The sequence below is a fragment of the Sinohyriopsis cumingii genome, chromosome 4, assembly GCF_028554795.1.
Source record: "Sinohyriopsis cumingii isolate HCF-2022 chromosome 4, ASM2855479v2, whole genome shotgun sequence".
Lineage (NCBI taxonomy): Eukaryota > Metazoa > Mollusca > Bivalvia > Unionida > Unionidae > Sinohyriopsis > Sinohyriopsis cumingii.
In genome coordinates, this window is record NC_142964.1 from 108,429,981 (window position 1) to 108,456,103 (window position 26,123).

The window sequence follows — 26,123 nt, forward strand, 5'->3', positions numbered from 1 at the left end:
AACTGAGCTAAACTAAGGAAATATTTAAATTTTCTAGATGATAACGTTTGTTTTATTTATTATCTTCAAGAGATGATTTTTTGAATTAGAGGAAAATACTTTGACAACGGTTTCGCATGAAATGACTGGACTCGAAAGGAAAATATTACTTACCGCAGGATATATATAACTTTTTTTCTCAAACTTTGTTTAACTAAAAATAATCTTAAAGCATTTGAAAATGAATTGTATCACTCTGAATAATTTATTTTTCCGGCTTGTTATGTTATTGCTTTCAAGATCAATATTGTTTACTTCAGTTATAAGGACCTTTCCGTACATACGGTTGCTGTTTTCTATTGTTTTGTAGGAGTCTCAAGAGGAACTAAACCTTCAATTAGACTCCAAATTAGCCAATGACATCCCAATAACTCAGTTAACTCGCACCGAATTCGCCGATGCTCTAGGACTAAGACCCAACTCTACGTTCGTCAGAAACATGTTCCTCATAGCGGATAAAGATAAAAATGGTTTTGTCAGCTTTCAAGAATTCATGGACGTGTTTCTGATACTAGCCAGAGGTAAACACACCTTCTTTTATATCAGCTCCAAAGCTTTTGTCGTATATTTGTATTTGGTATATTTATATTTGGCATATTTATATTTTGTATATTTATATTTGGTATATGCCAGTGCTTCGTTTCGTGTTTCGTTTCGTACAGAACGTACCTTGTATCACATTTTAATACTTCTATAATTATCTTTCATTGCATTATGTTAATTATGTATTATAGTATTTCTCATCCCTCTCTAGAATAGACAATCCGAAATGTACTTGGATGATATAAATGACACATGTTGGAAATATATATCAGGGTATGACAAATAGATCCATGATATTAAAATTGTATTTTGTTGAAGTTTGTTATTTCAGTTTCATAGATTGATATTATTCTTAAAAGTAGCAACATTAATTCCCGCAGAAAGTTTCGGTCTCCAGCTATGTTAGTTTCTAAGTCGTTTACAAGTATTCAGTTCACGGTATTTGTTTGGGGATCAATTCAGACATTTTATTACTTTCTCAGGTAATGCTGAAGAGAAGACAAAGTTGTTGTTCAATATGAATGACTTAAGGGGGAGAGGATACTTGACAAAGGCAGACCTTGAAAACATTATAAAGTAGGTCACTTGCATGTATATATGCACAAATACACAAACGTACACGTATGATTTAATTTACTGATAAAATAACATTTTCAGTGCTGGACCACTTTCCTTACTCCTTTGTGAAAAACGAAAACTCCCTAGAACCTTACTGTCTTTAATATTGCACGAGAACAAAGGCACCTATATATTTTTATGCATTAGTGATATTTTCAGACCTTGAGTGGTTTCTTTGATATGTCTGAAAGATAAAATACACCCCTTAATGTTACAATACCTAGACCATTTTCCTTACTTTCTTACTCTTCATAGATACATCAATAAAACGTTCTCAGGAAAGTCAGTACGACTGAAAATGTAACAAACATTTATATCTGATAAAATGAGTTCTGCTCCATGGAGATCTCTATAGCAAACAAAATTATAGACATTATGTTCTCATCATCATAAGCAGTGATAGATAATACAATATATCTACACTGTTTTACCGAAAGAACAGAGCAAATCAATCTGTATCCTGACTTGTAATGATGATAATAGTACCGGACACTAGTTGTTTGAAGTTATTTGCTTGAAAACCAATAGTTAATGGTTTGAGTCTAACTTTTGCCACATAATTAGTTATATATGATTAAGTACCACATTTGCGCAAATAGATTTAGGCATAAAACATTGCACAATTGAATTTTAAAAAACAACAACACAAATTGCTTTGTTTGTGATTTAAAGCAACCTAGTTCTCAGAATTACATGGGGAGAGTAGCTGGTCATGTACTAAGCAGCCTCGTAACACTATTATAACAAACTATTTCGGCTTGCATAACAACAACCAGTTTCATAATCGTTATCGTTAATTTGACGAAAGGCTAATGCCCATTTCACTATCTATAGTTTTCTGCTATTCGTGGTAGTTATAACGAAACTGCTCCACTGTTGGAGACATTTATCTACGATCTGTGATCACAATATGTGTCCCGCTTATCGTATACCGATAGTAAATGTGTTACCCGGCTCTAGTGCGTATGCCACACAGTAAAGATTTACTATGTACTATTTGTTTGCATACATTGATTAAACACATTCTTAGTAGGAAAGCTTTGTTAAGCCGAGAAGTGTATTGTTTATGTTGTGTCCGCCTTTTGACAGTGAAGTGGTGCCAATTTATGTACACAAAATGTATGTCATAGGCAAGCATGACATTGCAGGCCACTTGTATGCTAATCGATAACTGCCTGCGTTCATTGCTTGACAAACATGCCCCAGCTACCAAGTGCAGAGTATCAATTCAAAAGTGTTCTCCATGGTATAGCAGAGTTAGGTACCAGTTTTTCACTGCTAAAAGAGACCGCCGTAAAGCTGAGAGGCTCTGGCTTTCCACCAGTCTCATTGTTCATAAGCAAATCTATGAAGTCGCTAAGACGAATGTCACAAATATAGTCCATGCAGCGAAATCAGCCCACTACACTACCAAGATCATGGAAAGTTCCAGCTGCAAAGAGCTCTTCGAGATTACTAACAAGCTAATGTCAAGGAATAAATCAACACCACTTCCAACTACCTTCGCTCCAGTCGACCTTCCGGACATGTTTGCAAATTTCTTCCGTGACAAAGTACAAACCATTAGAGATAAGCTTGACATCACAATTTCAATTGACTCGTCGTCACCATACAGATGGGATACAGAATTTGAGCGGCAACAATTAGAAGCATTTGAACCTGTCTCTATGGATTTTGTACGTACAATCGTGATGAAGTGTGCACCAAAGTCATGTGAACTTGATCCAATTCTAACATCACTGCTGCTTGAGTGCTTAGATCTAGTATTGCCTTCACTAAATAATGTTATTAATACCTCTCTCTCATCCGGGGAATTCCCATCATTTTTCAAAACTGTGATTTTAAAGCCTCTGCTGAAGAAACCAGCACTAGACCTTAACGATTTAAAAAACTACCGCCCAGTTTCTAATCTCCCATTCATATGAAAAATTTTAGAAAAGGTTGTTCTATCCCAGCTTGTATCTCATCTAAATTCAAACAGTCTTTTTAGCAATGTACAATCTGCATATGGCCCTTGCCACAGTACTGAAACTACTCTTCTAAAAGTAGTTAATGACATTCTCTCTGCGTTGGATAGCGGAAAGATTATAGTCCTCACCCTCCTTGATGTCTGCAGCATTTGACACAATAGACCATAATATATTACTTCACCGTCTCCAACATGTATTTGGCATTCATGATACAGCCTTACTGTGGTTCAAGTCCTACTTGGTCAACAGGACACAAATTGTATCGGCAAATGGAATACACTCCAGCCCAGTTGATCTATGTTGTGGTGTTTCACAGGGGTCTCTTCTTGGACCTGTTCTCTTCATTATGTACACTCAGCCGCTCTCAAGTGTCATAGATCGTCATCCAGTGTCTCACCAATTGTACGCTGGTTACACCCAAATATACAAATCTAGCCACCCAGCTGAAGTTGATGCTACCATCGAAGGTGTAGAGAGGTGCATTTCTGATGTGAAATCATAGATGACATGGAACAAGCTACAGATGAATGATGATAAAACTGAGGCCATTCTGATCACAGCATAAAGACTTATTCATTTACATCCTTTACCTCAAACAATAAATATCAGCAACGCAAAAACAATTAAATTCACACAATCAGTACGAAACCTAGGTGTTACTCTGGACAGTACTCTTATATTGCACCATCATGTCATGAACATATGCAAGGCTGTATATCTTGAGCTGAGACGCATCAGCTCAATTCGCAAATATCTTTCAGTTGATGCCACTAAAACACTTGTGTCTTCATTAGTACTTTCAAGACTGGACTATTGTAACTAAATTCTGTCTGGTTCATCTCAATATCTACTCCAGAAACTTCAAAAAGTTCACAACACAGCTGCTCGGATCATACTTAGAGTACCACAATCAGAGCACACCTCCCCGCTACTCTGTACCCTAAACTGGCTATCCATTCGATCCAGAATCAAACACAAAATTTGTTCTCTGTCCAACATACCTATCCGATCTCACCCATGTGTACACACCAGCAAGATACTTACCCTCCTCTTCTGACAACCGTATACTCATTATTTCCACTATGGAAAAAAAAGTCATATCGACAGCGTTCTTTTGCATACCAGGGCCCAGCAACGTGGAATGAATTGCCCACTGAACTTAGACACAAAGACACAGAGATCACATTCAAGAGGGCTCTCAAAACTCACCTATTTCGACTGCAAGAACAAACATAAAGACCTAATAATGTTTCCTACCTGATATATTCTCAGAATGTGTTTTTATATTTTAATGTTTTTCTAATTTCATGGTGTTTGTTTTTGCAATAATATTATTATATTTTTTTATCTTATAGGTGTTGTCTAATGTTGTAAAGTGCTTAGAGCTTCTAAAGATTAGGCGCTATACAAAGTCCTCATTATTACTAATTATTATTATCATGCAGTTAATGTTTGGACCTCAAGGAAATTTACATTCTTGCCCATGTTTCAGAGCAGAGTCTACTTGATTTTCATTAATTTTCAAAAATACCGATAGTACTGGTCTCACGACTTTAAACTTGATTTTAATTGTCTTTGAATCACTGTGCGAGATTTAAAACAAAAATAAGAACAAAATGCATAACTCTCTGACATCTACACTCCTATTCTTCTGCATTGTTTGCTGTTACAGACATGTAATTTGGCATGTGTTATTTTGTTATGTTTGCGAACAATAAATAATATATAAATGACTAAATTGAAACATTTATTTTCACAACGATCTAAATAATGTCGTTCTGGCTCATCAATTTCTAGGTCAATACAAATATTTTCCAGTATTAGCAACAAACTGAAATAAACTAGTTGACACATAATATAGTTAAAAGGTTGAATTCCTGTAGAAATAGCCATAGAAAGTTTCGCAAACATAACCGTTTTACTGTTTTATTTATTTGTCTTGTCCATGTTTTGTATTTGACTTTGAAAAAGGCTCATTAAAGAGTCGAAAGCGCTCAAGCTAGCTTGATACTAGTTTTGCACTGTTCGTTGTCAGTTTCTTGCATTTATATATACAAAAGCTCATTCGTGGCCCATTAAATGTTGACTGGCGTTTACTTGAATACGTACGAAATCATCCCAGTCATTTAAATCCATCAGAACTACAAATGTAAAGAAACTTTGATTACTGGAATTCATCACAGCATCCGAGCATAGCTTACATGCTGTGGATTGGAATAGCTATGAAAGAGAAAATGTTCTTTTGGAATTTGGAGAACTAATCTGCATATTGTACGTTTCACTGTTCGGTTTCATCACACTCATTATAGAGATAAAGGAGGGTTGAGATAGTGAAAACCGTATTGAACACTGTATATTCCCTTGTCAGTTTTGATGATATGTTTGATGAGGTTAATTATGAATTTGACAGACAGGACCATACTTACGTTGTATGTTTCCGTGTATCCAGGTCGATATTGGAGCTGTCCGACGGCAAACTTGGAGATGACCAGGTCAATATGTTGATAGATAATCTCTACTCCCAAGCTGGACTTCGGAGCGCCGACATTATGGGATTCGATACATTTAAGCAAATCTTTGCCTCAGACGAATATGAAAAGGTTTTCGAGAATGCAACTCTCAGACTTGACGGTAAGAGATAATTTTCTAATTGTATCTTTTATAAAACATAATTCAACTGTAACGAATATACTCTCTCTCTCTCTCTCTCTCTCTCTCTCTCTCTCTCTCTCTCTCTCACACACACACACACATACATACTGGGTAGCTATCTAGTAACACGACATAAAGTGTTATCATCATTCGTTAAGAGAAATAAATGGAGTTAATGTGCTACTACTTGGTGTTGTGTGATTTCACGGTGTTGTGTAATTTCAAGGTTGTGATTTCAAGGTGTTGTGTGACTTCGTGATGTTGTGTGATTTCAAGGTGTTGTGTGATTTCAAGGTGTTATGTGATTTCGTGTTGTTGTGTGACTCAAAAGTATCAGGCACTAAAATACTAATATTTACTTTTGTGCCAGAACAGCAGAATACTACATATTTCTCATCATTTTTAAGACTTCAGCCGAAGGGTCAGTGTGAAAAATACATAGAAACTATTTATTTCATATGTTCATTTAAATTAATAATGTCCTCATTGACTGTTTGGGATTAATACATTAAATTTTACTTTCGTGAATTCATTTAAAGTCATGGAAGATTGCATTATTGTGTTACATCAGGACATTAATGAATATTGGAAATTATCAGTATCATTTTATATTTCTTTACTTTTGAAAGGGCATTTAGTATTTTTTGGTTGTTAATTCACAGCCCTATAAGAGTCCTTTAAATTTACACTTTGTAGTGTAGATAAATGCATTGTTCTTGATTTTACTTAAATTGTTGCTTTCACTTCCTTTCAGTTGCACTCTTTAAGACCTAAAGTCGTAGCTCTGTATATTTTGAAGTAGTTTGAACAAACGTGACATTATCATCAACGGATTTGTCCAGTATCATACCATCTGAATTCATTGTCATTATTGAATATACATTTTAGCATCGTTGTTCTCCGTGCTTTGTTAATAGTTCTCATACGAACTTTATGCAACAGCGAATCATATGAAGAATGTACATGAATTAAACCAGATTTGAGTCACCTCACAAATATATTGATCATGGTAACATCCACAGCTTAGAATATCAACACGAATGTTTGTACTTGATCGACCATATCTTGTAAAACTGCTGAATCAATATGCATAACATTTTTGTAAAAATTGCAGTTTAGATTTTATATTCATTTAAGGTCCATTGGAAGAAAAAAGAGCTTGTCTTACATTAATATGATGAAGAGCGACAATTTGTTGTCCCTACTTTGTTTTCGTGATCAGTGTTACGTACATTTCTGTCGTCTTCATATCACATATATGTGAGATCGTCCCGTGCATCACGTCATCAGTTCATGCTTATATGTAGGTTTCATATCTCACTTTTGTCCAAGAGGTATATAAAAGAAACACAACACGTGATATATAATAATACCCATTTCACCCGAATAGGAAACGAGAACGTTTCAATCGTTACTCGTACATAGAGTTATTTCCTTTTTTATGTCATGGTGTGGATTCAATTGCCTAGGGCCTAATCTTAACATAAATTCCCCAAATGTGTATATGTCCAATTGAAATTGCAGCCATTTTAACTTCTGCACGAGATGGCAATAATTCCCAAAGTCTAGTAAAGACGATGTAATGAAACATATCCAAACACATAATGTTGTCCAACAGAAGAACGGATGTATAGCAATTGGTTTGTATATACCCGTACTCTTGTAAATGGCACTCGATCTTACGTAATTTGAATTTTGTATTATACCTGTATAGAACGTGTTCTTTGTAGCTATAGGTAGTTGAAATTCTTCACAAATGTCTTGAGAAACAAGCTTAAAGAAGCCTCGGTTTAAGGTAGAAGATTTCGTCATTGTGGTGTTTTTTTTTTTTCCTTCTCTTTGTTTAAAGTGGCTGTTTGCTTGTTTTGTAAGCTTTTATGGAAGTCTTGGCCAAAGAGCCAAGAGAACCGTTGCTGCTACAAATCTACTGAATTCTTCTTTTGTGAACGTTAAACAAAGTAAATATGTAACGATTTCAACTGTTCACTTTACAACTTTAATACCATCAATGTTGGTTGAAATCATGAACATTTCAAATATGGATGAAACCTGCAAACAATTATTCACACTCATTTCTGGAAGAGAACTATTTAATCTAAGTCAACAACATTGTGTAGATTGTGTTACTTAGATAAATAAATATGATTTGTTGACACACATGGCATTTGCATCAACACGTATATGTGGTAATCTCATTTTACCCTCAGATACTGTATTAAAAGAAATGTAAATCACCGAACGAATTATCAAATGACATTTGTTTACTCTTATAAAATAGTTTCATATCTTTTATCGTTGTACTTTTCAGGAGAAAGAAAAACAGGACATCTGGCCAAAAGCTTCCAATCCAGACGCAAGACGTTTATCGATGGATTCGCGTAAGCTCTGTCTTCCATTTCATTGGAGTTTCAAACAGTTAAATATACAATAAAACATAATCACATAAATACTGAGAATAAAGCCTTTCATCCATCTCTCTCTGAAATGTATACAACCAGATTGAGCAATAAATACATCCAATAGTTAGTAAATTAGATAATCTCAGTACAAATGTCTAAACATTGCCTCTTGCGATAGATTCCTTTCACATTTAATTAAAATTATAAAGCCATTTAACACTAATAAGTATTTAAGACTTGCCTAGAACTGTTGTTGTCTTTGGTCATAATGTACGTTGTTCATTTTAATACAAATCAGATATATCTTTTCCTATTAAACAAGCCAATATCATGTAGTGATTAATATTGCATCGTGCATTTTGCTGCCACTAAGTTCAGTTCCTTTACATATAAGCTTGAAAGTGTTTATTAACTGATAGTGATTGGTCAGAGAAATGCACACACAAATTATGTTTGCATGCATTTTGTTAACTTCGATAGAACATTTTGTTTTTAAGCCGTGGCTTTGACAACAACGATTCATCACATGCAGCGTTATCCCTCACGAAATCGCAGGTGACGATCACAACCAAGCACAAAGAGCATCCGAAAACAAAGTGGGAGAAAAGAAAGTTTGCTTTTTTTCAACTGGGTAGAGAACTACCGTCGTCAGATCTTTTGGGTTACCATCTACATTCTCATTACCGTAGGAATCTTTGTAGAAAGAGCCCACTGTAAGCAAATTGAATCTTGTCACATTTATTCTTAAATGAAGCTAGTAAACTATGAATATGAGTATACAAAGACAGGGAAAGTACTGCACGACCGTTACGAATAATATTTACAGAAAATAAGCTTGAATATCAATAAGGAAGGTATTTCGTTAGTAATACTATGACCATTAAATGCCAAATCTGACGATACCGTATATACTTGATCGTAAATCAGGTTCAAGTTCAAAACACTTAGGTCATTATCTGCCGACGCCTTATGCGAAGGCATATAAGTGTCTGTCTTATTTTTCGTTCTATTGAGTAATCGTAGAAAGCTGCATCGACCAAGATCTATTATGAGACGACAGATCTGGATTTACGATGTTGAATCCGACTTACACGCGATTGCATAAGGTACGTCTTGTCTGGTTGATTAGACAACTTCAAGGTAATTGCAATAGAGACTTGCTGATGGGAGAGAAGAAGAAGAAGAAACATTTAAGAAAATATTTTTATGAAAGCATTTGTTTCAGACTTCACATGCTATTTTGACTACAGGCTCCTCGTACTGACTACAGTTTGTAGTACATGGGCATAAGGGTGCAGTTGTTATGCAAGCTCGATTTTATAAGGTGAAACTCGATTACCATCAAAGCAGATAAGATAATCAAAATATGCCACACAATTTTTTACAGGTACCTTAGCCGAGTTTACAAAATATACTAGTATCTCCAGATTATCATGCTACATAATTATTATCAGTATACACTGTGAACGTAATTATTCTCATGTTGACTATAACAATAAGTATTAAGTGAAATTCAGAGTAGGTATTGCACACATTGTTTTGCCCCATGCTGTTCAGTCATAAATCCCATAAAATAGTAAACACAAGTAATTGATAAAAATACACGAGACACCAGGACAATATTGAATGCAGTAATCATATAATACTCATAGATACACGAGCCACCAGGACAATATTGTATGCAGTAATCAAATACTACCCATAGATAATTGATGAACTGTGCATTCCTTCAATCGATAGTACATTCAAACTTGCGTTAATTATTGCCCAAATAAATGAATCACCCGATTAAAATGTCCACGTTTCAATTTTTGTAATAATTATAGAAAAATGTAAGCTTTAATTTCGCAAACATCTTTATTTTTAGAGACCGTCAGGTCCAAATTGATGGCCGCTAAACACATAATTTGGCTCTGTTGAAAAAGCAAATCAATGAAATTAATGACAGTTCAAAATCCAAAGTTTAGTTCAATATCGTTATGCAAATAATAGCATAGAGGGCATGAGAATGCATCTTTTGTTAACATCGCAATTTTTATATGCAGATTATTCCTTTCAACTTGAGCATGGTGGCCTTCGTCGCATAGCGGGTTACGGTGTTACGGTTACACGTGGTGCCGCCAGCGTCATGATGTGGACGTACTCAACTCTACTAATCACCATGAGCAGGAATACAATCACCTTCCTGAAAGAAACGTTCCTTCACAGATTTATCCCCTTCGACTCCGCTTACGCCATGCACAAACTGATTGCTATAGTAGCGCTGATATTCACCGGTTGGTTTCTTTGATATAGTTTTTCGCAATTCCATATAAGCTCAAGGTACCTTATTGGCATACACCAAATTTCTAAACTTGTACCTTTTTCCATTTTGACAGGACGTGCCGAAGCCGAAATGAAAACTAGCACATTCTAAGAAATATATTTATACATATTTTATATTTAGCCTAACTGTTTTTATTAATGTTTATTTGAAAAGGTTTTCTTCCCGTGTATTTAGTCGTGTTTCCCTTTACAGTTTTACAATTTAGTGTGCCAGCGTTGTACTAACATGCCGAAAATTGAAAACATTCCTTTTTATCAAACTCTGCTTTATTAAATCTTTTCGGTGTCTTCATTTCTTCTATTTGTTCACTAAAATGGAAAGAATTAATGAGCTAAATTTATCTTGAAAAAATGCCTTATTATCTAGTATAGTTTTGAAATTCCATGTTTCTCGCATGATGTTGAATTGTTATATATATCTATCAATGCAATAGTAAACTATTTATTCCACATACTTTTCAGTTGTTCATTGTGTGGGACACGGGATTAACTTCTACCACATCTCCACACACGCATCCATGGATATGAACTGCCAGTTCACAGGATATTTCAGGCCGTAGGTGTTCTAAGTATTGTACAATTATAATGAGCCTCTACCGTAAATATAAACATTCACAGCTCATGTGCAACGTCCAAATGTTATATGAAGTACTCATTAAACTCATAAAGTATGATGTGAAGCCTGCTAACAATAGTACTGGTGCGATTACAATCAAATTTATGTGAATCCTCATTGTCTGCATTATTCTTTGAGTCGAAATTAAGTTTGTATTTGTAAGACTTTGCCATCACTTTCTTTTATACTGTCGCGATTAATTTCAGCTTTCTCTAGTTTATCAAGGTTGTTTTTTCAGATCGGACGTCCTTGCTTCCTTCCATTATTGGGCATGGTTGACAATAACTGGTGAGTTAATTATATAATGTACAAAAACTAACAATAAAATCACGTGTCATCACCTCATCAAGTATGTATTCTTAAAGGAACTGGCAAATCATCGTGTGGATACACTCACAATGGGAGCATGAATACAAGTAAATGAGAGAACGAGCGTTGACTTCACCGTGTCGCTCATGTACAGTGAAACACTTACCGCAATAGATTTGTGATTTTTCATATTATATTACCATCCCACAACTGTGGAAATTATTGCCAGAATGATAAAAGTATTGCTGGCAACAACGAAAGTAGAATAACGTGAAACAGGTTAGTTAAAGAGGAGGAAATGAAGTAAGGCAGAAGGAAGTAAAGTAAACGGATATAAAAATGAAATAATTTGCTTCGTCGTCTTTTTCTTGGTAGTTGGAAACCCATTTAAGTGTATCATTCTCTGGAAATAGAAGAAAATGTACTTGTTGGCATGTATTTGTTATTGAGCTCCCTCGGTGGCGTCAGATAAACATATATATTCTCGAATCAGCGCAGCTTTGTTATGTGGACCTACATTCTCATTTGACGGTTCTGATGAAACTCGACATGTATTGTGATGTATATTTAGTACATGTGTAGTGACACTTTAAGTACCATCTCAGTCTTGTTTAGAAAAGGATTATCCCTTCCCTAGATAGGTCAATAATATGATTTAGTACGTTCTTCTTAACAAGACCCGGTATCTGGTTTGCCTTACATATGTTGTGTTTTTGGTATTTACTGATGTCAGTGTCATGGTCCTGTATAACTAATACTGATTTTTAATAACCACAATGGAACTGTTAAGAATGTTCCACAGCATTGCTGCCGTTAATATATTAAAGGTTTCTCATGTTTCTGCATACAATTATAGTCGCAAGTCTTTATTTTGTAACCTGAATTCCAAAGTCGTTCTCGAGTTCTGCACACTAGTTTAATTATTTTATAACCTGACATCTTACAGCATCGTCTACAAGAAACTCTAACATAGGGTTAGTCAATAAATGCCTTTATTTAGTATGTGTATATTGCCGGAGTAAGAACTGAATCTTGTGCGACAAAACATAGGACGCTTTGTATCCGTTTCGGTAATGCAATCTAGGTATCTGTCAAGCAAAGTTTGAACTTTAGAGCAAATGTGAAATTGGTTTCAAATCACTTTTATTAACTGATGGTAAAATGACTATGTCGATGCAAAGGCAAAAAATCCTAAAAGTGTTTTAATTTCTGTTATGCCTTCTTATCGGTCCCAAACGTGTGATAGAATGATGTAAAATAGTCATCTTGTTCCATATCATCATAGCACTGTCCAACGTGTCCGTAAAAATCATGGCTTGGAAGAGACACGAGTATAATCTCTGAGCAGACGAACCGATTTACCAACATGCCCGAAAAGATGTGCATAAAGGAAAAAAGTTAAAGATAGGATCATATAATACTCGGAAAGAAGACCGTTGCCATGTGATAAATCCGTTAGAGACTATTCCCTCGTATAACATTAGTTATGCCTTACGGTTAGGGACTCAAAAGGAATTCACAGAAAGGTCGGGGCCTCCATATTTGTTTCCAATACCTGTTTTCTTTTTGCCCCGCGCAATGATAAATCTGGTACCCAACTCTAGCATGTCCTACGACTAATCCTTATATTCATCTGTACACATCGGGATTTGCATGCTCAATGCAAGCAGAATAAGATGAATGAATATTAATTAGGCCTTTAATTAGTCATGCAAATTTCGGCTTCATATGATCATATATCAAACCGATTATATATATATACATATATGTATGTATGTATATATATATATATATATATATATATATATATATATATATATATATATATATATATATATATATATATATAATTTATGTTAACAAATATCCGTATTTAGCGTATTTATCATTGTAAGACTATTTTTATACGGAATCCTATTCTGCAGTCCATGTATGATAAACTTGGATGATTCTTCACTGTTTTGTTATTGTTGTTGTTATCATTATAGTATTATTATTATTATTATTATTATTATAGGGATAACATGAATATGTCTGGTTCTGATCGTCATCATTATGTATGTTTTCGCCCTGCCGTACGCTCGTCGCCATGTATTTAGGGCTTTCTGGATCACTCACACTCTGTATATGCTGCTGTACGTCTTATTGATTCTGCATGGGTCCGGACGCCTCGTGCAGGCCCCCCTTACCCACTATTATCTCCTTGGGCCACTCGTGCTATTTGTACTGGACAAACTTGTCAGCATGAGCCGGAAAAAGATTCCTATACTGGTGAAAAAGGTGGACCTCTTGCCTTCTGGTGAGTATCATTTTGAATAAATTTGCTAAATCGATTACTTATAAAATTTCATTTGTATATAGAGGTGTTGAATGATCTGAAATTGTCAAAAGGCTAAAATTTATTTAAAAATTACTTGTACTCATTCACAAGAATATCGCTGAAACATTTGTGAATTAATAAATCGCAACTTTCCAGTGTAAGGGTGTGTTATATTCCATTAACTCTTGCAGAGCAACCCAAAGGGAGAATATCTTAATGAGAGTGTCTGTAGAACACTTGGAAATATCTATATCTCAGCAAACGCATTCGAGTACTAGACCACGTTCTAATTTAGTTATCTTTCATTGATTAAATCAAGAATATACTTTTTTGGTGAAAACATAACTGGGTAGCATTATTCATATTTGACGTTAAATACTTTTAAATCACATCCACAATAATTTTAGAAAGCTAACCTGAAGCTTTCGTCCTCGTACTAAGGACTTCTTCAACAGACTGATCTATTCTCTACTGACCGTTAACATCACCCGAGGAAATAGTGAGCAATGGTAACAAATTGTCTAAGATATGCGACAGGTTTTTAACCTTCAAATACATGGCGATGCAATTGTGTCACCAGTTTCCCCTGTGGTGTATAGTCTATATATGGAACACTTTGAGTTCTTGGCACTCACCATTGCTCCCCATCCCATGGGTTGGTGGTACAGATATGTGGATCAAACACACACACACACACAAAGCAGAAATTGGACACTATAAGGAAGGAAACAATGGCGGATTGGAATTTTTGGACACAAACACCGTCAGAAACATCGTTAAACTTATTGTTCATTGTAAACCTACGCATGCCGACAAATATTATGGTTTTCACTAGCACCATCCTTTAGATCAAAATCTTCGGGTCATCAGAACATTACATCCTAGAGCCAAAGTCGTTATATCTGACCCCCCAACATTTAGAGCAAGAACTCGATCAAGTCATGATGCCCTCAAGAAGTGTCATTATCCGGAATGGTTGATTAATGTTTCTTATAGGATGAACGCTAGCCATAATTACATTACCAGGAAAACTCGACCGATAACTGGAAAAAGGAATCTAGAAGTAACATCATCGTACCATATGTGTAAGAAGGTTTCGAATGGATGAAACCCATTTATTAACAACACATAATTAATGTGTGTTTTAAACCGTAAAGGATCCTAAGACAGACGCTAGTTCACACAAAGGACAAAGCTTATAACAAACATATTTGTAGACCTATCTATCACATTAAGTGTGAAAGACATGATGAAAGTCACTGCCATCAGGAATATGTTGTGGGGAAACAGAAAGGAAGTTGTAAACGAGATCTAATGAACAGAGAAGACCAAGTTCAAGCTCGTCTGAAGTATCACGGCATATCCACAATGTTTGCTTTGGCCATACTGTATCTTGGGACTCGGTAAAATTTTAGATCGAGAACAAGCCTGGTTTGAGCGGGGGTTCAAGAATCTATCTACAACAGCGCATACAAAACGACGCAGAAATAGAAACAAACATTCATTCCTAGACAAATTACAAAGTTTGGACATGACATAATAGCAGGAACAAAACGAATATTCCATAATTTCTAATATTTAGCATTGCCCATAGATAGGTACCAACCGCTCAATGAGAACTCGTATATAGATTCGATGTATTATTTTTTAGAAAAGCTTGTGTGAATGTAAGAGATACGGATGATGACTGCTTATTTTACGATATCGAATCAATAACAAATACTCCTCAAAATCATTGATTCAGACATAGATGCAAAAACTACAAAATAGTACCAAAATTCAACTCGATCACGTGTCAGGAATGTCTGTCTGCCACTATTCATCCCCGTGACAGTCATAAACCCATGCTTGTATAAGGTTAAGGAAGATTGTTAAAGTATCTATTTGTTAATTCATCATAATGTATTTCCTTTCTGTGCACTTTAATTTTTTCTCGCAATAGATTGATACGTTTACATGCATCGTACGTTTTGGATCGTAGTAAAGATGTCTTGAATACAGTTTTCTAAATCAGGCATTCTTTAATTCATTCCTACGTCATTCTTTCAATAGGAAATTTCAGATATATGCATGACAAGCAAAAAGGAAAGAAACATTTTTTTTTTAAAAAAGGAATAAACATCAGAGATATTGCACAATAATATTGTACATATTATGCAAGGATAGCTTAAACGATTGTACAATAAAACATCAGCTATATTGAATGAATAATCGTATCCAAGCGACATTTTGAAAATGATGAAAGTCTACGTGAAGAAAATATGTGGGGGAAAAAAACAGATCAATGTGAAACATTCAATAATAAAGGAGTTATATGAATGCGTTGATTTACTTGTGTTTCTAATATTGTTATTTCTCTTTAATCGCAAATCTATAATATTCATTTATCCGATAAGAGGGGTAAAAAAAATCATTAAGCTAATGATTTCATTCATTACCATCAACTGACGCAACGCTAGCAAATGAAAATAGTGGTGCAAGTAAGGTAAGGAAAAATATATGGTTATATCAGAACAATTAAATAGAATGAACTAATGATAAATTAATGAAGCCTAGTTTCATTCATGGGAGTTTCATGGTTAAACAAGAGTTTCAGCTGTTACGAATCTATGGCCATTAACTAAATAACAGAAAGAGGCAAAACCAAAACGGTTTTTAAAAATTAAATAATTTAATTCTCTAAGTTCAAAACTAAACATTTAGGAGGAACTTATATTATGAATTAAATCCAAAATGATCATAAAAGTCGAATTTCAGATCATAGAATCTACTAGTCTGCCAACAGTCACGATGTATCACAATGGCATCGTCCAGAAGTCCTTTGAATACATACACGATAGTTTCAGAATAATATTTTTGTCTAACGAGCACTGTGTAATTCCAATGAATAATCCGAACAAAATGTTCCGTCTCAAATTATATATAAGCCCCATATTAAACGCATCTGCCGACTAATGTTAAACAAAAACATAAGAAATCTGAATGAAAGAGTTGTCCATCTTTTATTAATTACAAACATTCATATAGCACTAATCCGCAATTTTTCCTGCTCGCTACGTGGCAGTTTGCAATACCCCTTGTCACAAATGAACACAACAGACCGCCCCATTTGATGTTAAATAACTTAATTCTTCTACGAACGTACCTGACCTTAATACGCAAGGATACACTGCTCCAAACATGTTAACATGTTCAATACATAATTTGGATTTAATTTGCAAACGCCTATTTATAGTACAGTATCTTCAAAATAGAATCTACAACCATGAACAAAAAATATTTATGAAATATATTTATAGAAGATCGCTACAATATACAGCAATGAAAAAAAAACTTGCACACAGTATAGCTACTGTCATATTAAAAGGCTACACAACAGATATATATACATAACACAACAGCTGGAACTCATCAGAACTTTGACTGAGCTGCATGTGTTGGGCTGTGTCAAATGTATCGTGTGTACATACATACATACATACATACATACGTATATATATATATATATATATATATATATATATATATATATATATATATATATATATATACTAGGCAAAATCATCTGGAGCTGCCTCGTACAAAATCAAGATATCACCTGTTGAAATAGGTCACTATACTGGAGGCCGAATGTCTAACAAATAGAGACACAGTGACAAGGTTTTAGGACCAGTGGAGACGCCGTGAACATAGTTTAAGCTTGCAATTGTTCTTTACAGTGGAATAAATACTAGGCGGATTAAATTCTCGATGAAATAGTCGAAATCTAAAGAATTCATTTTCACTACTTATTATTTCTCATAAAGCGAACTCTTCGTGTTCTTGAATGGCTTTTGAGCTATTTTATCCACTGATAATGTTTCGTAAGTTTGTCTGGCTGACAACATGTATGAGAAGACAGCTAGGGTATGATTTTGAAGTGTTCACTACGTAGCTGGAGTATAGCCAATTTGTACTGAATTTAAGTCACCCATAACCATAAAAGTATGGATGTGAAATATGTATGTGGAGAAAGCAGGATTTGGGAGGCTGCAATGCTTTTCGTAAAAGAGACGTTTACCTAGATCATTTGAGGCTGTTCTTCGTATCAGCCCCAGCACAAACTCGCACGTATGCCAGTGAATTTATTCTTGGAATAATTGCTTTTGCTTCGAGATTAAATGCTGAAATTTCAAGCGTTCATAGAGTTGTAACTCTTGAAGTTGATTCGCAACCATACAGCAGTGTTGGCTTCAAAAGTTTCATGCATATACTGGCGGATGTTACACGGTTTAGATTTGGACTGGAAGTTCAAATATTGGCGAGGACGCCAAATGTTTGGCGTGCTTTTCTACGGACGATTCGGGTACCTGTCGTGTAATACATTCAGCTGAGTAGCCGAAGCATCGACCTGAATAGTTACATCACCAAAAGATTAGGACAACCTATCACTTGAACCTATCTTCTTTCCAAATACAACGGTTCAAGAATTTAGCTGTATTTCTCAGTCAATTTCATATGTAGTGGGCAATTTTTACAAATTTCTTACACAAGGTCTCGGACGATTTGCAAAGCATGTAAAGTTGTCTGACTGTGCAGGATAGTGTATGGTCCCAATTTTAAGTCCTAGTTTCCCCCTAACGTGTCTATGAAGCTACTGGTATGTATATCTATATTATGTACGTCAATGTCATGATTATAGACTGCAAACGTCCTTTACTAATTAACATATATATTAATATTCTGTACGACTGGTCCATATAATGAGGTCATTCTTAAATAAAAGGCGTGATTGAAAAGACCTGAGATATACTTCTAATCCAAATAAACGTCATGCGATTTGACTTCAGGACATTAGGTCCTGATTGTCTAGCTGTATACAGTACATAACCTTGTTTACAAGTTCGGCTGCAAATGTGTCATTGACACTCTTTCTGTTTCTAAAGCTATGTATCAGCTTTCCATATATGATAATATTTATTGCAAATATTATATTCCTATCATAATTATCAGTCGCAAAGGAGTTACATATAGTTTTCTCCCATTGAGAGTGTGGCATGAGGTATTGTGGGCCACAGTGAAGAAGTATAACATGGGTCAAAAGTTAACCAATACCATCAAGCAGCTGTACGCCAAGGCTACCAGTGCAGCAATTGCCCAAGGTGCTGTGGGGGACTGGTTCCAGACAACAGTGGGAGTGCGTCAAGGCTGTCTCCTGTCACCCACGCTTTTCAACATCTACTTAGAGCGCATCATGAGCGAAGCCCTGGAAAACCACTGTGGGACAGTCAGCACTGGAGGGCGTAAGATCACCAACCTCCGCTTTGCAGACGACATTGATGGGCTGGCAGGCAGTGAAGACGAGCTAGCCACCTTAGTGAAGAACCTGGATGAAACATCTTCCAGATTTGACATGTAGATAAGCGCTGAGAAGACAAAACTGATGACAAAAAGTGGCAAACAAATCTCAGCCAAGATTAAAGTCAGAGGACATGAACTGGAAACTGTGAGCCAGTTCAAATATCTTGGTTCCATAATCACTGAAGAGGGATCAAGAGCAGACATTTTGTCAAGAGCAGCACAAACAATGGCAGCTATGTCAAAGCTAAGACCCATCTGGAGAGACAAGAATATGTCTGAAAACTAAAATCATACTATTGCGAGCTCTAGTCATCTCAGTCTTTTTGTAATCATGTGAGGCATGGACCCTGACAGCAGAATTACAACGAAGAATCCAGTCACTTGAAATGAGATGCTACAGAACCATCCTTGGCATCTCTTACATGGACCACATCAAAAATGAAGAAGTGCGTAACACCATCAGGCGCGAAGTAGGCCAATATGAGGACCTCCTCACCACCGTCAAAAAGAGAAAGCTGAAATGGTATGGCCATGTCACTAGAGCCAACAGTCTATCCACAACAGTACAGCAGGGCAGCGTCCAGGGTGGCAGAAGGAGAGGTAGACAGAGAAAAAAGTGGACTGACAACATCACAGAATGGACCAGGAAAAGTTTTGCGGAGACACAGGCATTGGCACATGATCGAGACAAGTGGAGGGAACTGGTCAGATGTTCAGCAGCACAGTGCCTCAACGACCACTCTAGGTCATGAGACTGATGATGATGATGATGAATTGAGAATGCTTTATTTCTTTAATTCAATTATTCATTAGAATTACAAAGTAGTCTGATATTCGGATTTAATTAGTTCGGATTTACTGTGAATTCATTTAAAGACATTTTTGATTATATCATTTTGGTTTATCAAGTCTATAGGCACATACGTATAATAGTGAACTTCATTCAGAATACCACCAGAACTCATTTGAATTTTTCAATACCTTTGGACCTGTAATAGAACATTTAGGACTATTTAGGATTTCATTTACAATACTGTAAGTTATTTTGAATTTTAATATTTGTATTTTAGAGTTGTAAATTATATTTTGACTGTTACAAAACGTTGTGGTATTCGCTCGTTTTTGTTCTTAGTTTAATACCTTAGATTCGTAACAGCATCTCCTCTGTGAATATGAGATAAAGACGGAGGAAGGGACTATATCATGTATTACTCCTTGACTTATCTCAAACTATAGCTATAGCGGCACGTGTCTTTATTATTATCGAAATTTCACCTTCAATATTTGAAGAGTTCTAAGTGAATTGTATTGTGCCAAAAATGTCAAACACATTTTGGATAACGAGGAAGGCAGTATATTTATAGCTACCATTGTTGGAGTTGCAGTGGATAACCGTTTGAAAGCTGATAGCAGCTGTGAGGAAGATTAGCTGTTTCTTAAAATCACTCACGTCTAAAAAAAACATTTTTATTGTACAATTCTTCAAATAGATTGTGTATTACTTGCATTGTAGACATTTGTCAGTAACCACCAGGATCAGCTTTACTTTTCCCGATACCTTTTTAAATGGATACGATAAGATCATAACTCCTTGCATTCCTATGTCGGTATGGATTACAATTATATTAATATATCCTTTCTGGGTGATGAATCACTGTATCTGTGGTGTGCTGGAAGTATTACGATCGATAACACAAGTCGTTCCATGACTCTTGAAAAACATGGATATAATTCATAATACTACACGATATTCATTTGGAAAGAATATCTAAAACAAATTCGATATCCACAATTTAACTCGGGGACACAGATATATAAATAGTAATACTTTATTACATGCATGCATATATACATACATACATACACACATACATACATACATACATACATACATCTCCAAACGTATGAGATATTAATACGTCTTCCAAAATAAAAGCGTATCTACTTATCAATTATATATAAATGTACATATATATATATATATATATATATATATAGAGAGAGAGAGAGAGAGAGAGAGAGAGAGAGAGAGAAATACTGAAGAGCATTTAGTTGACAAAGTAATAAGGATTATAATTTGTCTTGTGTTTTAGCATACAGTACCATAATGAAATCAATAAGTTGGATTAGTTTCTGTCCTAATCCTCAACCGTCATATCATCAGCAATACAGTTGGGTTCAGAAGATTCGCACCAAATGACTTCAGTTTTCAATATTGTTAAGTTTTTCAAAGGTTTTTTCAATAGTGTAAGACGTAATGGATCGTTGCAGATGTCACGGCCTTGACCTTCAAGCGACCTTTGAACTTTGAGTACAAGTCGGGTCAGTGGGTTAGAACAGCGTGTCATGAGCTCGGGGAAAATGAATACCACCCTTTCACGCTAACCTCCGCTCCACACGAGGATCAGTTAAAGCTACACATCAGGGCAGTTGGGCCCTGGACCATAAATCTCCGAAAGGTATATGACATTAATGACAGGGGAGACAAACCACTACCTATGGTACGTTCTTTAAATTTTATTTTTTTACATATATAACCTTGGTACTCTAGTACAACATGAATAGCATTGTGTGGTAAATCCATGGTGAAAGTGATACAAAATACTAACTGCTAATCGTTGGAAACTTTGCAAAATACATGTATGAAGCTTATTGGTTACATTTCTGAGGCACATTCAGATGCACAATATCCGCAGTGTGGCAGAGAATAGCCGTTTCATTTAGTAACACGCTGTCGATCATTGATTATTGAGTGATTTTAACTTAATTTGATCCAAAATTATACAACCTATAAAAGGTGAATGAAATATATAGCAAACTATCTGCTAAAAGACTTTCAAGAAAACATCATTCATATTTATAGTGTTTTAACATAAATTGTGCGATTTGTGGCCCAGTGCCCAGCAATTTATTTTCAAAAACAAGACACAAAATCAAATACAAAACAGATTATAATGCCAGTAGGATTGTAATTTACAATCGAGGGAATGTAAGATAAAATATTATTGAATTCGATATAGCTTGACCGTATGTACGTTCTATATTAACTTGACACCAAATCTTCAGATGTTTCTTTTCACACAGTTGTACCTGGACGGTCCGTTTGGGGAAGGACATCAAGATTGGTACAGGTTCCCAGTGTCTGTGCTGATCGGAGGAGGTATTGGCGTTACTCCTTTTGCCTCTATTCTCAAGGACATTGCCCATAAATCAAAGATAGGAGCCAAATTTCCTTGTGAAAAGGTATAATGTTCAGCACAATTTACGGTCTGTACCTCTTACATCTCCAATATTAGACATATGGCTGGCTCGATATTCTGCCAAATGCTCAGTATTTAAAGTTTCATTAGCTACACATACACCGCATAAATCCCGTTGCGCTGGAGTTCATGTCGGCAATAAAAAATCATTATTTCAGTTTCTTGATGTTGCCTGCATATGTTCCACAGTAAAACTGAATAAATATATAATGGTTAACTCTAGAATTATCCTCCTAGAACTGCCAATTTATTTCTCTTAAAGGTATATTTCCTATGGGTTACAAGAACACAGACACAGTTCGAATGGCTGACAGATATCATCAGGGAGGTGGAAACCACGGATCACAAGAAACTGGTCAGCACACACATTATCATCACCCAGTTCCAACATAAATATGACCTGCGCACCACCATGTTGGTAATACTACTTCTTCATATTGAACACATTTAAATTGTATATCGCCTTCAAACACACATCCGACTGAATTGTATGATCTGTAATAAATCTGGATATAGCATGTAGGTTTTGCTGCATAACATCATCTGATTATGTTTTCCGTATATTTTAGCTCGCAAAGGCAAAGTTCCTGATATAAAGATAATACATATAGGTCTCAGTTTCCTCGAACATTATGCAGACTCAATCACATTCTATTTCTACACGTTTAAAAGCAACCATGTGTTTGAGTATCTGCTGTTTAAGAGTCAAAGAGATCCAGTCAGGCAGATGTAAAGCGCATTCCTACCAATGGATGTTGCAGCCTTAGAAACAGCGACTCCTTACTGACGGCCCTTTGATTTAAAACAACAAAACAAAACAAACAAAATTTTGTATTTAGTCGTCAGTTCTTATTTTAACTTACATTTAAATTAAATCAATTTGCTGCCATTCTATCTTCTACAATGACACCATATCATCATGACACTATGTTTTCCAGTACGTTTGTGAGCGCCATTTCCAGAAGATATCCGGTAGGAGCCTGTTTACTGGACTCGAGGCAGTTACTCATTTTGGTCGTCCTGATTTTGTGGATTTCTTCCAGTCCCTTCATTATGAACATCCGAATGTAAGGAAAACAGACTTCGTAAAATACTGCATGCGATTAAAATTTATGTAAATATATAATTTAGTTATGCTTTGCTGCCTCAGCATTTTATAATTAATTTTTTTGGCATTATTTTACTGTTAACTGTTCAGTTTTATTTCAGATTTGCTTACTAAAATTGTATGAGGTACGCACTGTATTACATTTAAGAAGGCACTTCATATCGGTCGATATTTTGTGTTCGTTTTTTGTTTACGATAGGACAGTCAGGACAGTCAACAAAAGCTACCTCGATGTCTCCTTGGAATGTCACTTATTTCCCATGTCAATGGCATGATACAACAAATAATGTGTTAAACGCACAACTAAAAATCAGCAAATCCATCAACCTCTTTAATCATTAGAAGTCCAACTATCAGTATAACTGGACAAATCAGTTCGATCAGCACGACCATTTAGAGCTTGTAATACGGATTTTTTTATTTATATTTCTTCTTTTATGTTGAATATCAAAAGATGGTTCTTAACCTGTTGGCTGTTTCTTTTTTGCGTATGTGATCATTCATTTTAGCATTGCATGTTGTTCCTTGTCACAGGTGAAACAGATTGGTGTTTTCAGCTGTGGTCCACCGCCAATGACCCTAGCAGTGGAGAAAGCATGTTCTAAGGTTAAGCAGTACGAGGATTTTCCGTCATATCAACACCACTTCGAAAACTTCTGAGACTCATATACGTGGGCAGAAAATAGTTTACTTGTTCAATGTAAATAAGTTAGTTACTTAAAGCAACATATTTGAAATACACTGAGATCCAGTTCTGTATATACATAATGTGATATGAAGAGTTTTTCTTCTGAGCAGATATTTCTTTATATACCAGCTTGTATCTGTAAACTGTGGCTAAGAAGCAGAAAGGTTGTGTCACAGTGTTTATATCCGGTTTATATTCTTTGGAATTTATTTTGTCTTCGTTTGTGTTCATTTTGTGCCGAAAGATCTGTTTTGAAACCAACATTGCATAAGCTCTAAGTGTGTCTTATCTTATCCGTACTTTTCTCATTGCTTGCCAAAATACATTCACCATGTCTCGCCAGTCTAACAAGATGTATATATCTTAGAAACGCTTAACACTTGCAATGGATAGACGGGTACTGCATTTGATTTAAAAGTGATTATTATTGAACATTAATTGATTTTTAATGGACCAACCACCTGATATAACATTTATTGAAACCAGTGTCCAATCAAGGCCAATACTAGGTCATTGGTTTGGTCGCTAATCCCTTTGGCTTCTTATCTCTCATACCTGTTCAGATTGGATACGTTGTATGTCGGTGTAGATGACTAAGATATATACATTTCATGGACATGTGATGTGCTGACATTGTGCCGCAAGTCTTTCTCTTACACTGGAGTAGTTTTGCATTTTAACCACTCGCAAGTGTTTCAACAAAATTATTTTCTAGTGAAGTGATAAGTTTTAATCACCATTGAGATCGTGTTCCTTCAAGTAATGTATAGGAATAGTGAAAAGAGCGCGACAAAATCCAAGACATGCATTGACTGAGACAAACATACACTGCATGTCTTCCGAAGTTTAAAGGGGTATCGTGTTCGGTAGTTGTTTCTTCTAAAATTACCCTGTTCAACAAGTTTCAAGTTATTGTATTGCGATTCTCCGTTGTAATTCATCTCAACACTGAATAAATGAGTTGTTGCGTCAAGAGTCTCATGTCGTGTTCGCCTTTTATCGGTGTCTGGCTATTTTATGATGATGTTCAGATAATAATGATTAAAAGCGTCTCTGATGTTTAAGATGAATGTGCCATTTGCGTTCAACTTTAATCCGGACAAAATAAGTTTATAAATATGTGTAGTTGTTTTCCTTTACCTCTAACGGGTAGATGCGGAATGCACTCTTCTACACTATCCATGAAATAATTTCTAGAATGACTAAGCTCCATTTTCTGTGACGTTTTATGCAATGTATGTTACTTGCTAAAAACAACTGCACTTAGACTCTTTCTCAACCCACCAAGTGAAAGCTGTGACAGCGCCGTGATTTGTGACGTATATTTTGTAAGATGTATATATATGTTCCCGTTTGTAGACTTTTACATCTCATTGAAACAGTGTAATAACCAAAGTCTCATATGTACGAACAGTACATATGAGACTTTGGTTCTACAATACAATTGGGTTGTTCCAGTTCTTTCACATTTTTGAACGCGTTTATGTAACAGGAAAATTACAAAAACCAATCTTGTCATAGGAAACGTGTAACAGAGATGTCTCAATATTTTCCTAGGGACATGGAAAAAGTGCATTCTTATCTCTTCCTTGATACTTTGCGCGGAAACAGGAATGCTAATGGTGATATCCGGAGTTTGTCAAGGTAGTCGCATCACCTTATGTGCAATTTATAATGCCCCACCTGTGACATGGATTGCCGAGTGCCTTTCGTAAATTATTAAATCGAATTAACCAAATGCCTGATGTTAATACCCTATAGGCTACGAAGTTATGAAAGCAGTTTTGATACAGTTGGTAGGTCATATGGCTGCAGGCGCTCAAACGTTCTAGGGTATGCCGGAATATCTCATTAAAATAAATAATAAAACGGTTTTTATGCCAATGGCTTGTCTATCATCTATTTTTTGGAAGTAAAACAGGATATTAACTGTAAT

At 35.5% G+C, this 26,123-nt stretch overlaps 1 pseudogene across 1 annotated transcript in view; it reads left to right on the top strand.

Annotated features, from left to right (window-relative positions):
- Positions 1-25,163, top strand: part of LOC149801852 (dual oxidase 2-like) — a 93,664-nt pseudogene extending 68,501 nt beyond the window's left edge. The window contains exons 18-31 of the transcript XR_016420810.1: positions 350-560; positions 1,065-1,158; positions 5,620-5,822; positions 8,134-8,200; positions 8,719-8,934; positions 10,267-10,497; positions 11,009-11,102; positions 11,401-11,450; positions 13,489-13,770; positions 21,403-21,632; positions 22,216-22,374; positions 22,654-22,809; positions 23,330-23,458; positions 24,034-25,163. The product of XR_016420810.1 is annotated as a dual oxidase 2-like (transcript). The remainder of the gene's footprint in view (positions 1-349; positions 561-1,064; positions 1,159-5,619; positions 5,823-8,133; positions 8,201-8,718; positions 8,935-10,266; positions 10,498-11,008; positions 11,103-11,400; positions 11,451-13,488; positions 13,771-21,402; positions 21,633-22,215; positions 22,375-22,653; positions 22,810-23,329; positions 23,459-24,033) is intronic.
- Positions 25,164-26,123: the final 960 nt, after the last annotated feature.